This window comes from Ixodes scapularis, unplaced genomic scaffold (genome assembly GCF_016920785.2).
Source record: "Ixodes scapularis isolate PalLabHiFi unplaced genomic scaffold, ASM1692078v2 PGA_scaffold0__279_contigs__length_252992795, whole genome shotgun sequence".
Classification (NCBI taxonomy): Eukaryota; Metazoa; Arthropoda; class Arachnida; order Ixodida; family Ixodidae; genus Ixodes; species Ixodes scapularis.
In genome coordinates this window covers 215,004,248-215,019,144 of record NW_024609835.1, presented here as the reverse complement: position 1 = coordinate 215,019,144, position 14,897 = coordinate 215,004,248, and the positions used below count along the sequence as shown (strand labels likewise).

The window sequence follows — 14,897 nt, the reverse complement described above, 5'->3', positions numbered from 1 at the left end:
GGAAAGGGAATTCCTTGAACAAACAATGAAGGGCCCACACGAGCCTGGATGAACTGGCCGCTATCATTCACGGGGTTGTGGTAGATGCACGAGTCCACGGCGGATTATTTGTTTGTTTTTTTTTCTCTTCCTTTCTTGTCAGTAAACGTAGTTGTGAGTAGCGCTCTTTTCTGTCCTGTTCTTCTTGTCTCCACCTTCTGGGCTAAATACCTTAATATGTGCGGATAAAGATTCCGGCGGCGACGACGCTGAAGTATTCTGTAACCGGAAAGGGTACTTCTCCATCAACGTGCAGGAAAGAGCGACTCAAGAAGTTTTGCGATGTGCGCTAACGTCTCTTCATATCTTTTTGTTAATTTTTATGTGCTCGTAAAAAGCGCACATATGTCCCGCGTCATTAATTGTACTTTTTAAAGATGCTGCTATAAAAGTAGTGTTGAAGCAGGGAAGCACTCACTTGATTTTTTTAACCAACCAAACACACACCCAGACCTGTGTTAAGTAACTTCCACTGAGTAGTTTATTTTGCATGTCCACATCGAAAGGGAAATGTCTGCAAACTTCTTAATATTTCTATTTGACACATCAATATTTTAAATTTTTACACAAGCCAAATTTAGGTAACAAAAGAGTTCCAACCTTCAGTGTCAAGATGTTACTCATTTCAAGGAAAAAAATAACTCGCCATTTATTCCCAGTGTGTATCTGCATCTATAGGCCATCACAGGACCCGAACTCCAGTTCTTCGACGTCGTCGCAAGCTGGCCTGGCTTCGCCCACGACAGTACGATTTTTGACAACTGTAGAACCAAGGTCCTCTACGAGGAATCAGTAATGACCGGGGTGCTTCTTGGGAAAATGAGCTATGCCTGCACGCCGTATTTGGTGACCCCACTTGCAGATCCAGGCAAGGCAGGCAGCCCTCATGACAAGTAAGCTGTTCGCGCTACACCCCAGTAGTAAAATAGGTGTCAGGACTGCACAGCTTATTTATGCGTATAAAGTTTTTATGCTTATATGCTGGCATTTTCGTACGAAGCTCAGGACGGAGGTGACGATGCGCTCGTGAGTATGCAGAATTGGAGTCCAAAGTCGTGATTCCTACATCTTCTCATCAATCATGCATTGGTAGGCTATACTCTGCTTCATTCCACTCTCGACTCCAGCTACAAGCTACTGCAAGCTTATAAAAATAGAATGTGATGGGAATTAAGCTCACAGGAAATGAAGACAACTGGAAGGAACACATGAGTTGCCAGTACCGAACTTGTCCTGTCGTGAGTGTGTGATCCTTCCGCTTTCTTCGTTTTTAAAGTTGTTAATTCCTATCATGGTAAATTCTTATACACAATGTGAACTTTTATTTCGACGAGCTAACACAAGAATAGAACCATAAGCGGCATTCCAGAAATTTAAATCTGCGACTACACACTGACAAGTAAGAGTAACAAGGAAAGGAAGGCATAACGGGACAAAAAAGGAACACATGCTACACGAGCCGTAGTGCCCCTTTTTTGTCCTGCGTCTTCGGTGCTATTACGTCTGTCATTCATATACGTTGCGTCTTTCAGCTCAATTTAAAATTTGCACTTTTATGTGTGGCCAAGATAAAGTTTCGTCTGTTTTATCGCAACACAGAAGGAACCTGAGAATACAAGACTACTTTCACCAACTTGGGGAACTTGCCTATACACAAAACGAAATTTCGTATGCAGGTACAACAAGGCCCAGATTAAAATTCGAAATAGCATTGAGAGGGTATTCGGGCTTTGGAACTGGCGATTTTCATGCCTCGACATGAGGCTTCAACACAAGTCCGAGCTATCTGCAGGCATCCTCACGGCCTGCGCCGCTCTCTACAACCTGGGACGGCAACTGTTGGACCCTTCTCCGCTAGCTGTGCCCCTGCCCCCACTTCCAAAGCCCCGGCGCAAAAGGCCCTTGCAACCGCTGCCCCGGCTTCCGGCCGAGACAGGAACACATTTGAGAAACGCAATTATTGTTAGGCACTTCACTTAAGTTCTTGTACCCTCTTTCGGTGTCCCCCAAGGATCAAACCGAAGGTCACTTCTTTTTATTATTTTTATCAATGAGATCAACTTGAGCGTAAACAGTGTGGATACTTTTATATGCGGATGACATCAAACTTTTTATGAAAATTCAATCACAAGATGACTGTGCTTTTTTACAGGATGACGTATTACGGATTTTTGCAGGGTGCTCTGAAATGTTTTACTTTTTAGCCCAGTAAAGCCCCAGTTAAAACCAATGTACTCACGGTGTGTAGAATACGCAAAAAACATTTCTTACCCGTACACACTTGGCAATCGTACTTTTCGATGGGTTGAACAAGTACTTGACCTTGGCGTGTATTTTGATAGCAATCTTTCTTTTTTAAGCCATGTTACTCAGATTGCTGCTTCAGCTTTTCGAGTGATGGGAATGATATCACCTGAGACGCGTAAATTTTCCAATTTTTTATGTGTCGTCCGCTTATTTTGCTCCTTGTTGCTAGTTAGAGCTGCGTTTTGCAGCTGTATGGAATTCGCTGACTGCAGCTGATGTAAAGCGAATTGAATGGATTCAAAAACGATTTGTTCCAATTGTTGACAGGTATTTTTGGGAGGAGATGTTATTACGACTATGAGTACGTTCTCAGAGAACTTTCCTTGCGCAACTTGTTAAAAAGACGGAGTGCTCGTGATGTTTTAATTTTACATAAAGTTTTTCGCGGCCATGCAGATAATGAATTGGTGACATCGCTGGTATTTCATGTTCCGGGTCGTGCTATTAGAGGAACGAGTGTATTTTATCTTTCTGTGCATTCGCAATTATCACCATTGGTGCGGATGCAAATTTGTGGTAATGAATTGTCGCCTCATAATGATGTTTTTTTAAGTTTTTTTTTTATTTTTTAAAGGAGATCTTGATTTATGCCGTTTCGGCTATTGACCCACACCATATTTTGTAACAGTGGCAGACATCTTTATGAAATTTTCTTTCGTATTATATATTATGTGTCACCAAATTATAACCTATTGGTTGTTCTGGGGCACGAATAAAATAATGCATGATTATTATTAATATTATTATAATTAACTTGGCCAGTGTGTTTGCGGCCATGTGCTTTAAAGCTGCCATCAGGCAACACAAGCAATCAGGGAAAGAACGTACCTCAAAGATTCTTGTCTCATGAGCAAGGCTTTCATCCTGGCTGAAGGTACGGGTAAACATCTTTTCCAGTGACCCATGCCACGGCATATATTGTTAAGTATGTAACTCTCGTAGGATGCTCTTGTGGAATGCCATTTTTTGAAGAAATCTTGAACGAATTAAAGTTCTGAAAACAAAGGGTATATAACTGTTTATTTATTTATTTATTTTTTTGCCCAAACAATGTTTCACGAAACGATTATATTTGTGGCCTCTAAGTTTTGAATTTCTTTACCTTAGCAATCTTAAGCAGGACGATCCTATTTCGTTTCTAATTCTCTTCACTTTATGCTTATGCTCATTTAACCTCATTTCGTGGTCGGCTTTTAGGATCTTAAGGCGGAGGTCATGTTCTTCGTCCTTCCTCTCTTGGTCCCGCCTGAGATGACCGAGCCGAACATCTTGTTCAGCAGCTAGCGTGCGCTCCAGCACTCCAAAGCGCCCTACAATGCGGGTAGGCGCCTCCCGGTGGGGACTTCCCTGGCGATCACTCGCTGCTGCAGATGATGCAGCTGCAGCTGTGAGGTGCACCGTTGCTGCGAGGGGCACTCCAGCTATGGGGGTGGCACCACCACTAGGCACCACAGAGTCTTGGCTCTCTGGCTCACCCATAGCAGAATCTGCACACAGTATGAAAAACAAAGAATACATTCACATCACATGATGATCTCTAATATGTGAAGTCTGCTGAAAAACTAAAAACTTCATGGATTTAAAAAAGTTCGAGGCTCTATTCGCTAAAGTGACAAGGTACGCAGGACATCCGTTTTCAACACTAATTTGACTTACAACACTAATTAAGGTTACATATTGAAGTGCAAGATACCCTTTTCCCTGACTTAACACGAAACCCATTGGTCAGGTTTGTGGTTCTCCTTAGGGCCACTGCCTTTGGGAGTTCCACGTTCGCGGCGAGACGCTCTACCGCGAAGCGGGTTCGTGCTCACGTGGCATGCTGCTCGTTGAGCGCAAACAGACACCAGTCACGTTGGTAACGGTGATAAACTGTTTATTTACAATGAAACAAAATAACAACAACACAGCGGCTATAAGCTGGTGAATGCCGTCGGTGTGGAGATCGCCCACGGCCGAACGGTCGTTCACAAATGTACAAAGGACCGGGTAAACGCTCACCGGTGCATCGGACGGTTCCCCGTTGTCGCCGCCGCCGAATCCCAGGAAGACGAGGCCAGCGAGACTGCTGTCCGCTGGTTTTAAGATAACGGCGGGGGCGAAGTGGCCAATCAATGAGCGACGCGTCGATCTCCTTTGTGCGGGGGTTCGTCACGGAAATTGCCCCAAGGGGGAGAGGAGGAAGCCACTCACAGTGGTAAGCAGCGCCACCTCTCGCTACGTCGGCGCGGCCGCCACGGCGTGCCAAGACGCTGACGCGACAGAATGTTGAGGGATCACAATCCCCACACTCCCCCCTCCTTAGCCAATAGTCACCCGCAAACGGGTGGACCAACACAAACACACAACAACTAGACTAAAATAAGAAAAAAAAAAGAAAAAGGCCGCCACGGGACACAACAGCCCGGCTCATTGGTCCATGGTCCAAAAGTTCGTACAGCGGTCCCTCACCGGCGGTACAGCTCCCAGCTGCAGTCGATCGGTTGCGTCAACCCGTGACGGTCGCGCACTTGGCGGGTCACCTCCTGAGCGCCCAGGCCGGGGTGGGGCGTCGAGCCCAAAGTGACGAATGTCCCACAGCAGCATTCCGCCGAACGCTCAGACGTCGTACTTGAGGGGCGCCCTTGGACTTTTGGTGGTAGACATCCGTCTCGGAGTCCCTACTGCTTTTGGAGAGTCCGGAGTCGGCAACCCAGCAGCCGTGTCCGTCGACGAGCTCGTTCCGGGCGAGCAGGTCCCGGAGGATTATCTCTCGGCTGCCGATGTAGTGCGTGCCCTACGAGCCCTGCTGGGCGAACTGCGCCAGGTCCCTGGGCCCCGGGGACTTGTACGGGACGAACGGGAACAGCTGGTCCCTGGTCGGCGAGCTTTCCGACCGCGGCGCGGGTCCCGAAGATGATGAGCGGGCCGCCCCTGGCCTGATGTCGATCTTGACGGCCCACGAAAACGACGGGTTGCTGGTTTGGCCCGCGGCCGACTGGGGTAGCGGGGCTGCCTGACGAGTCACGAGCAGCCGTGGTCCCTGGACGCCGCTGAACTGCCGCAGCCAGGAGACAGCAGCTCACGAACGGCGCGAAGCAAAGCCTGGAGGCCCTCTTCGTAGGTGCGGAACGTACTGCGGTAGAATGACCTCTTGGTCTCCGACCGCTTGTGACGACGCTCGCACCGCGCTCTTGTGTTGACATGGAGCACACGTGAGCGTAGGTGGCAGTAACTGACCAATGGCAGTTACGCGTACCCTTTCCCTCGGAAGCCGTGTTTGGGGGATTCCCCTACGGGTTGATCCGGGAGCGAACGCTGAGGTGACGTGGTCACTGCTTGCCAGTAAACAATGGTGTCTGGCGCGTTCGCGAAGGCAGCAGGTGTATTGTGCTTTGCACTTCCCTTAATGTGACATTTCGCCGCTTACAGGGGCTGCCTCTACGAAAACTTCGGATAATAGTTCCTCCGTCTACGCAGATTGTAGCGAGACGCCTGTTGTTCATCGTCGGCGTTATCTCGCGCTGCGTGTGCATGTTTCTGCGGGGGCTGAGTTTTCTCGTTGGCCCCGTTTTCCCTCTCATGGTAGGGTTTCAGATCGCACACATGTACCGGCCCACCGACTTTTCTTGATTGCAAGTTTGTCAGCTTGTACACGAGTGGGGAGAGAAGTTCCTGCACTCGGTACGGGCCACACCACTTCGGAGCCAATGCGGCCGAGAAGCCTTTGCTGGCATCACTCAGAACATGGTTCCGTGTGAGGACGAGATCGCCCACTTTGTAGCGGAGATCTCGATGCGAGCGGTCGTACTGAGCTTTTTGTTTCGCTCGCGCTACCCCGAGATTGCGACGCGCCTCCGAGAAGGCTTCCGTCATCCGAGTTTGTAGCTGCCGCGCGTGGTCCGTTTGCGTCGGCTGCGCGTGTTCCACCCCGGCGCTCCCCCCTAGGACACGGTCCATGGGGTTCGGAAGCTCTCTCCCGAATGTGAGGAAAGCGGGGGTGAAACCCGTCGAACGGTTGAGAGTGGTCCGAAGTGCGAACCCGATCTCGGGGATATATGCGTCCCAGTCACGGTGCCTTTCCGTGAAGGCGGCCAGCATTGCTTTGATGTTTCTGTTACATCGCTCCGTGATATTCGACTGCGGGTGGTACGGCGTGGTTGTTCTGTGCTTTATGCCAAGGGCCTTGCACGCGTCCACGAATACGTTCCCGACGAAGTAGCTCGCTCGATCAGTCAAAAGAGCTTCGGGGAACCCAAAACGGGTGAAAACCTCCATGAGCTTCTCTGTGATCGCTCGGGCTGTCAGCTTACGGAGCGGAAAAAGTTCCGTCCATTTGCTGGAGTGGTCAGTTACAACCAGTAGATACTGGTGTCCTTTAGGGCCCCTCGGTAGGGGGCCGACCACGTCGCAGGCTGCCAGAGACCATGATTGCTGGCTCGGAATCGGTTGCATTAGGCCCGGCGGTTTGCCGCCTCTCGGTTTGAAGCTTTGGCAAGTGTGGCAGGTGCGGGCATAACGGAATACGTCCCGTTTCATGCCCGGCCAGGTGGCGATGCGACATAACTTTGTGTAAGTCTTGGAGCCGCTCGCGTGTCCGGCCAAGTGCGAGTCGTGATAGTAGCGCAAAACTGCGTTTCTCAGACTGCGGGGTACCACTACCTTGAACGCCTCGTCGGAGTCGTTCTCGGAGGGTATGTACCTCAGCAAGAGCCCGTCATTGCTCAGCAGATATGAATCCTCCGTGCCCGCACCAATACCAGATACGTCCCGGCACTCGGCGCCTACTACAATACCAGTAGTGTTGCGCCCGGCGGTCGCACCGCCCGCCTCCACGGCGTCCGACTCTTCCGCGAGTCCGTCGATCACCTTTCGACAAAACGGATCGTTCTGCTGGGCTTTCAGAAGCTCTTCTTTGCTGAACACGATTCCCACGGCGCTCACTGCGTCTAGGTGGTTGATCGTCTCGTCCGGGGTGGTCAGATCTGCTGCCTCCCTTTGGGACTGAGTCACGGCTTCGCCTGACAATGTGGATGTCGTTGGCTCGGCCTGGGTCTTTGCGGAAATTTGTGTGCAGTCTACGGGGGCTCGTGACAATGCGTCCGCCACCACGTTTGTGCTGCCTTTCCGGTACCGCACGACGTAGTCGTATTTTTGCAGCCTCAAAGCCCATCTTGCCAAGCGACCAGCGGGTTCGCGAAGTCGGGAGAGCCATATTAGGCTTTGGTGATCTGTTTCGATCACGAAAGTGGTCCCGTCGACATAAATGTCGAAACGCCGGAGTGCAAAGACGATGGCCAAGCACTCTTGTTCGCATGTGCTGTAGTTCCTTTCCGCCGGCGTCAACGAGCGGCTGGCGAAGGCCACCGGTCGGAGTACACCTTCGTGCTGTTGGAGCAGGACCGCGCCCAAGCCAAGATTGCTGGCATCTGTTTGGATCAGAAAGGGCTTGTTCAAGTCGGGTAGCTTGAGTTCAGCTGTGTCCGCGAGCGCTCGGGAGGTGCGGCGAAAGGCCGCTTCCTGCTCGGGACCCCAGCTCCAACTCACGGACTTTCGCAATAGGCGTGTCAGTGGTGCTTGAAGCGTCGCGCAGTTTGGGATGAATTGGCGATAGAAGTTCACCATTCCCAGGTAGCGACGGAGGGAGCTCACGTCGGTTGGCGCAGGAAACTCCAGGATTGGCTGTAGTTTGTCGGGGTGTGGCGCAAGGCGCCCGCGATCCAGTTCGAACCCGAGCAAGGCGATGCGGGTTTCGGCTATTTGAGCCTTTTCGGGGTTCAGGGTCATTCCCGCGGCTTTTAGCCGGTCGAGTACGTCCTCGAGATGACGTAGGTGATCTTCGAAGGTATTGGAGTAGACGACAATGTCGTCGAGATAGGCCATTGCGTGTTTCCATTTGGTTTCTCCCAGTACTCGGTCGATCAATCGCTGGAACGTCATTGGCGCTCCGCACAGACCGAAGGGCATTCGCGTGAATTCGAAAAGCCCGCGGTGACAACAGAAGGCTGTTTTTGCCTCGTCACCTGGCTCCATCCGAACCTGGAGGTAGCCTCGGCTAGCGTCCTGGGTGGCGAAGTACCGCACACTGCCCAAGTTGGACAGAATCGAGTCGATGCTCGGTAGCGGCTAGGCGTCCTTTCGTGTGACGTCGTTCAGACGGCGGTAGTCCACGCAAAGACGTGAGCTGCCGTCTTTCTTCGGGACCAACACCACGGGGAATGCCCAGGGGCTGTTAGATCGCCGGACAACTTCGGTGTGGGTCATTTCGTCCAGGGCACGGTCGATGGCTTTTCGTTTAGCCAAGCTTACGGGTCGCGCGTTCTGCCTTCTTGGCAGTTCGTCGCCCGTGTCAATGCGATGTCGCACTTCGTTTGTGCAGCCCGGTCGGTCCGTGAACATTACGTCATAGCGGCGCAACAACGACGACAGTCGGGCTTTTTCTCGCCCTCACACGCTGCATGATTGCGTGAGCAGTGGGTGCGTCATTTCCCCGATGGGGGCGGCGCTCGCTGCCATCGGCGCTGGACTCGGTGTCTTGGGGTCAATGACCCGGTTTAGGGAGTCCCTCGCTTCCTCTCGACGGTTCGTCGCGTGCGCCAATGGTGGCGTTGGCGGTATGGGCGGGGGTTCGCAGAAGGGTTTCAGGGGTGCAAACGTGCCCTCCCGATAGCCTGTGCTGCTGACGTCGATTACAATGCCTGTTTTGGCAAGGAAGTCTCTGCCCAAAATAATGGGCACCGATAGGCCAGGGAGATGAACGAAGCGTTGTCGTCTTACTCGATTCTCCCATCTCGCGACCAGCCGCGCGGTACCAGCCGAAAGGGCGGTTCCGCAGGCTAGGCGAAAGGCAGTGTTGCATTCTCGGAGTCGGACAGAATTCTGTCGGAGGTGAGTCAACACTTCGTCGCCGAACATCGAAGCGCTTGCTCCGGTGTCGAGGAGTGCCTTGAATGCCTTGCAGGCGATCGTTACAGAAATGAACGGGGCCGGCGTGCCGGTCGGGAAGCCTATTCTGTAGGCGGTCGGCAAAAGAGTGGCCATGGGACCCTCTGATTCTTTGTTAGCCACCGGTCCGTCCGTCCAAGGGCCGTTTACCGGTGGCTTTGCTCGTTTCCCGCACGGTGCGATTCCGTGTTCGGCCACTCCGGGCACTGGCGAGCGAGATGACCGGGGCGATTGCACCGAAAACATCTTCTGTCGTGGCCTCGCTGGGGGTTCCGCCGTGCGTTTTGGTTTTCGCCGGCTCTGTCGTAGCGTGCATTGGCTCGCTGAGATTGAGGGATCCTCGTTTCCTCCTGCCTCGCTGCCTCGCTGGGGCGCGAGTCGGTGGTTTTGAACTGCGGCGTCGGCAGGCTTGTTCGTCTACCGTAGGAGTACGGGTCGAGCGCACGATCTGAGATTGCGTACGTGTCTCGGCCCCGATCTTCCGCATAGTCTGCGGAATCGTAGCGCCTTGGTGCTCGAGATGGCGTGTCCCCGCTCCACGCGCAGCGCGGTTCGAGGGCCGCTGACGCTGGAGGCGGAGGCCGGTACGCACGGGCAGCGAGAATGTCTCCCTGAAGGCGCCGGGCCTCGGAGGCGAGCTCGTTGAGGTCGCGGAAACGGCTGCCTCGAAGATACGCAGCGAAAGTCGGGTGGCTTTGACGTATGACGCGTTCCACTCGCTCTGCATTGGGAGCTGAGGGTTCTGCGAGCTCGAAAAGCTCTTGCATGGCTCGTACGAACTCCAGCAGGGACTCGTCCGGATGCTGGGTTCGCTGTTCGAGCTCCCGCCGCATCCTTCTCTCGTAGTCGACGGGAAGGAATTCGCGGCGGAACGCCTCTCGGAACTGATCGAGCGTTCCGGGTTGGTCACCGACAAGTCGGAACCAGCGGGCGGCTTCGTCGACGAGCGCGATTGGCAGTATGCGCTCAAGTATTTCACGATCGGACATTCCCATCGCGCGTTGGTACTTCCGTAAATCGTCAAGGAAGTCCGTAGCGCTCGCTCTGTCTGCGTAACCCCGATAAGTCGGGACGGGAATTCGGACCGGAGGTCGTTGCGCCTGTGGTGCGAGTGTTGTCATTCGCAACGCACCTGTCAGACTCTCAATCACACGTGCCGCGTTTTCGAGCAATGTGTGATGAGGCGCCGCAGCGGTTTCTCCGTGGGGAGACCGGTAGGCTTCGCTTTGTGCCGGCGGCGGAACACGTGCGTTCGGGGAACATCCGGGAGCGATGGCGCCCGTCCGCAATGGCGTCGGAACCACGCTCGGCTCCAGGAGTGCGTCGTAGGGCGCTTCACGTCGGAGGGTTGGCGTTTAGGCTTCCCGTTGAAGTGGGGGCCGCGCGAATGCGTCGGCCAGTCGCCAGCGTGAGCAAATCCGAGAAGTCGGTCTGCATTGTCACGGTAAGCGCTGGTTGCGCGAGGACTCGTCACTCGGCAGCAGTCGCCACACACAGACGTACCAGGGTTCTGGTCGTCAGCCCTTTTATTGGGCGCCAAATTATGGTTCTCCTTAGGGCCACTGCCTTTGGGAGTTCCACGTTCGCGGCGAGACGCTCTACCGCGAAGCGGGTTCGTGCTCGCGTGGCATGCTGCTCGTTGAGCGCAAACAGACACCAGTCACGTTGGTAACGGTGATAAACTGTTTATTTACAATGAAACAAAATAACAACAACACAGCGGCTATAAGCTGGTGAACGCCGTCGGTGTGGAGATCGCCCACGGCCGAACGGTCGTTCACAAATGTACAAAGGACGGGGTAAACGCTCACCGGTGCATCGGACGGTTCCCCGTTGTCGCCGCCGCCGAATCCCAGGAAGACGAGGCCAGCGAGACTGCTGTCCGCTGGTTTTAAGATAACGGCGGGGGCGAAGTGGCCAATCAAGGAGCGACACGTCGATCTCCTTTGTGCGGGGGTTCGTCACGGAAATCGCCCCAAGGGGGAGAGGAGGAAGCCACTCACAGTGGTAAGCAGCGCCACCTCTCGCTACGTCGGCGCGTCCGCCACGGCGTGCCAAAACGCTGACGCGACAGAATGTTGAGGGATCACAATCCCCACAGGTTTCAGCTTTGAAATCAGCTGTTCTCTATGAACTTACATCTCTTGGTTCTAAATTATTTTTACCTTCCTCTCTTCCTCCGTCACCATACCGGACAAGTTTTACAACTGTATCGGAAAGTGTCTATTCTTCGGCGATTTGGTATGAATATTGTATTGAAGTCAGACTCGTAATATTTGTATTGGTTATTTGTACTATTAACATTATTTCTTTTGAAAAGTTTTCAAACTGTACCTTAACCGGCGTCATCTAAAATGTTTAGGGTGCACTGTTCGGAACAGCGAAAGCCTCATCATGGATTGTTGACATTTCATCTAAGGTAGCTGCTCATGAAGCATATCGTTAACCCTACAATGCGACAGTGTGGGCCTTGATATTCACTATTTTACAGCGTTACAGCGTGTTCAGTTGTGACCTGTCAAAAAACTACTTTTGTAGAATTATTCATATGTACTCAATGGACTTTCTATGCATTCATTCAATTCACACAGGTGAAAGGTCGGCTTTCTGCAGCTTGTATGCCGATAAGTGAACATCTCGCACGGTAGTCATCAGAAGATTTTGTACCAGCGAAAAAAGTAGAGTGTAGGAAAAAGCTTGGCAGATGTCGATCAGTGGACAAAGTGCTTTTTCACAGCACTTTCGATTGAATATTCCTTTCGGTGTGACAGGTCACGCGAGCTATCTCGTTCGCAAAACAAGCTCAGAAGTTACGCTAACATTTATAAAAATACGGATGGCAGTAGCATTGGCAGAAAAATATGTCAAGGGTGTTGTAAGGGATGTATATCTGGTACCAGTTGTGCTGATTTTGGTTTAAGTAAGACGACCTTTTATGAATAGAGACATTTTAGTACTTGTTATTCTACTTTACTTTCCTTCCATAATCCACTAGCCAAAATTGCAAGTTATCTTGGTCATAAATGCACAACCTAGTAAAATATCACTTGCAAACTAATTATCGAGCCTCAATCTGATTTGCGTTTGCGCAAACCACCGGCAAAAAGAAATTGTACCGAAAACAGTGGAATAAACGGAGAGCAATGCGACCAAGCATGTAGACTTTTCTATGCGTGTGCTTTATTTCTTCCCTCTGCGATCAATCTCTATTCAGTTATGCTTCTCCGAAGTATCTACTGGACTGAGGGACGTGTGCCTCTCAGTCCAGGGTAGCTAAACTCGTGGAGCAAAACATTCTTCGCTTTTCGACGTAGCGGGGGGAGTGACCAAAAGAACGCCCCAAAATTTCCTCCTCCCTACGCGCGCTCAATTCGCAACTTTTGACGAAAAATCCCCTGCGATCCCTAGGCGGTGCACGAGAGCACGACACAGCGCAGGGAGGCAAGCGTTCACGCCGCTCGCTGTGCGTTGTCTTTGAGCTCTCTAGTGCCAACAGTCCCGTCATGCCTCGCCTAGGCAAGGAGCGAGAGCAGACGACGAGAGTTCGTCTGCTACGATGCGGCATTCGCACAGCGGAACTGAAAGAAAAAGTTGGTTTTCTGCTCGAAATCGCGTCCCGTGGGCCACAAACTCAAACGCGAGCTTGAATTGTAAGCGTCTGATATTTCACGAAGAGAGGAATTGACGGCCCGTGTTTTATTTCTAAAATTTGAGCCGTTTTGTAGCCGTACAGACGCTGAAACCTACCAGTGTGTAATGAAAGGCCCAGGACAACCACAGAGGCCGCGAGATCTAGCATCATTTCGGTATGGATGAAAAGTTGAAAATTTTTCGACAAAGCTCCCACAGCAGAAACCTGTGACGCATTCACTCAGCATCCGGGAAGGCTAAACATGGAGACGTTGCCCCAGACTCAAGCAAAGTTATATTTGAACAGCCGCTATCTTGCCCCGTCATATTTTTTTTTTTAGAAAGCTCTCGTTCTGAGTGCTTTCACCAGGGAAATAAAAAGTCTTACGAAACTTATTGCTAGATGTTCCAAAGAACTAGATTTAAGCCGTATCCTTTCAGTGGTTCACTCATAATACTATGCTCAAAACGAAGCAAGCTTTTGCGCGTACAGTGCCATCAATTTTCTCAAGTGTATGCTGTTTTGTAGTCAGCTGGTTTCGGAAACTTACGCCGTCTGTAGATATCTCTGACAGCCGAGTTGCTTAAGTGGCAGTCATCTCAAATGTAAGTTTAACGTTGCAGCAACCAACGTTTATATAGATAGACGATGGCAGCGACTGCACTCTCGCATTCCCACCCATCACGTCGAACAAAAAGGCGCTAGTTTCGGTTTGATGTCGGTACTTTTCTACAACATCTATCGCGACAGCATCAGTCTGCACTCGGTGCATTCGGCAAGTTTGATAGGGGCCTGTTCTCCGTGCAGCACTCAGCGGGTGTGATGCATTAGAACTCTCACAGTGCAAGTCTGGATCGCGAATCGGGAGCCCGTCACTGGCCTCACCGGCGGCCATTGCTTGACGACAGGCAATACGCCGCGTCCTGTCTAGTTCTCCCTTCGTTGTCGTTCTTGTTGCTTTGGCCTATTACACCATGACGCAATACATGCAAGTCTACGGGAGAAACACACAAAACTTGGAAGCTTGTACGCGGTGCTCGAGGGCGAACATTTTATGGCGTGCTCTGATGATTATGTCGGGTTCTTGGAGATCAAATAGACATTCGTCAAGTGTTTGAACATCGATTAAAAAATAGGCCGGAGCACGATTGACTTTAACGACGTCGCTTGCTTCGGTTGCTAAATAAATGGCACGTTCAGCGACTGAACGGCACGCTCCGAGTTTCAGTTGGTCACGGAAGCCCTCACAGCAGTTGAAAGAAAAAGCTTTCACCATGAAGTACTATGTACAAGCGGTTAAAACGATGCGAATGTCCCCAGTAAAGGCCTTCCAACTTATTGTTTGCTGAGTTTTGATGACTCCGAAATCACGGATGACTCTACAATAACTCTCGGTAGCCTTTGTCTTGTTAAACACATCACAATTACCACCCGACAAAGTCGCCCTTGACCCTCAACCACACAACATTTAGTTAAACAAGATTGGTATTCTAACGCGTTTAATATTCTTGCCCACAATATTAACTGTTATTTGCGGAAAAACGATATAAGTTTCATGGTAGAACAACCTACTAATGTAATAAAATTAAGTTTTTCCGTTTCTCCTATAGCACGCATAAGATTGTGTCGAGCGATGACTGCCCGTGGTGCCGCTCGACCCCAGCAAAACAGGCCTCTAGCCGCGATCTAGCCTCCTTAGAAATCAGTGGTGCCAGGGCTATTAGACATAAATCGTTTATTTGCATCGGAACACCCATACATGCCGGATGCCGGGACGAGGGGCAAAACCGTGCATCCGGCCAATATCGAAGCCGGTTTGCGGCCGAAATTACTTTGACACTCGCCAAGAAGCAACGTGTTGTTTCGGCGACTTATTTGTGTAATTTATTTGTTCAGTCATATTATTGGGTCCCGGGCCACTGTGTACACCCCCCAAAAATGTACTGTGGTAATTACACCTTGACGTGAAGCAGGCACGTAGCCAGAATTTTGTTTA

The 14,897-nt window shown here is 51.3% G+C and overlaps 1 pseudogene; it reads right to left on the bottom strand.

The window, feature by feature from the left end:
- Positions 1 to 3,427: 3,427 nt before the first annotated feature.
- The window catches only part of LOC120848634, a 42,118-nt pseudogene continuing 30,648 nt past the window's right edge, over positions 3,428 to 14,897 (bottom strand).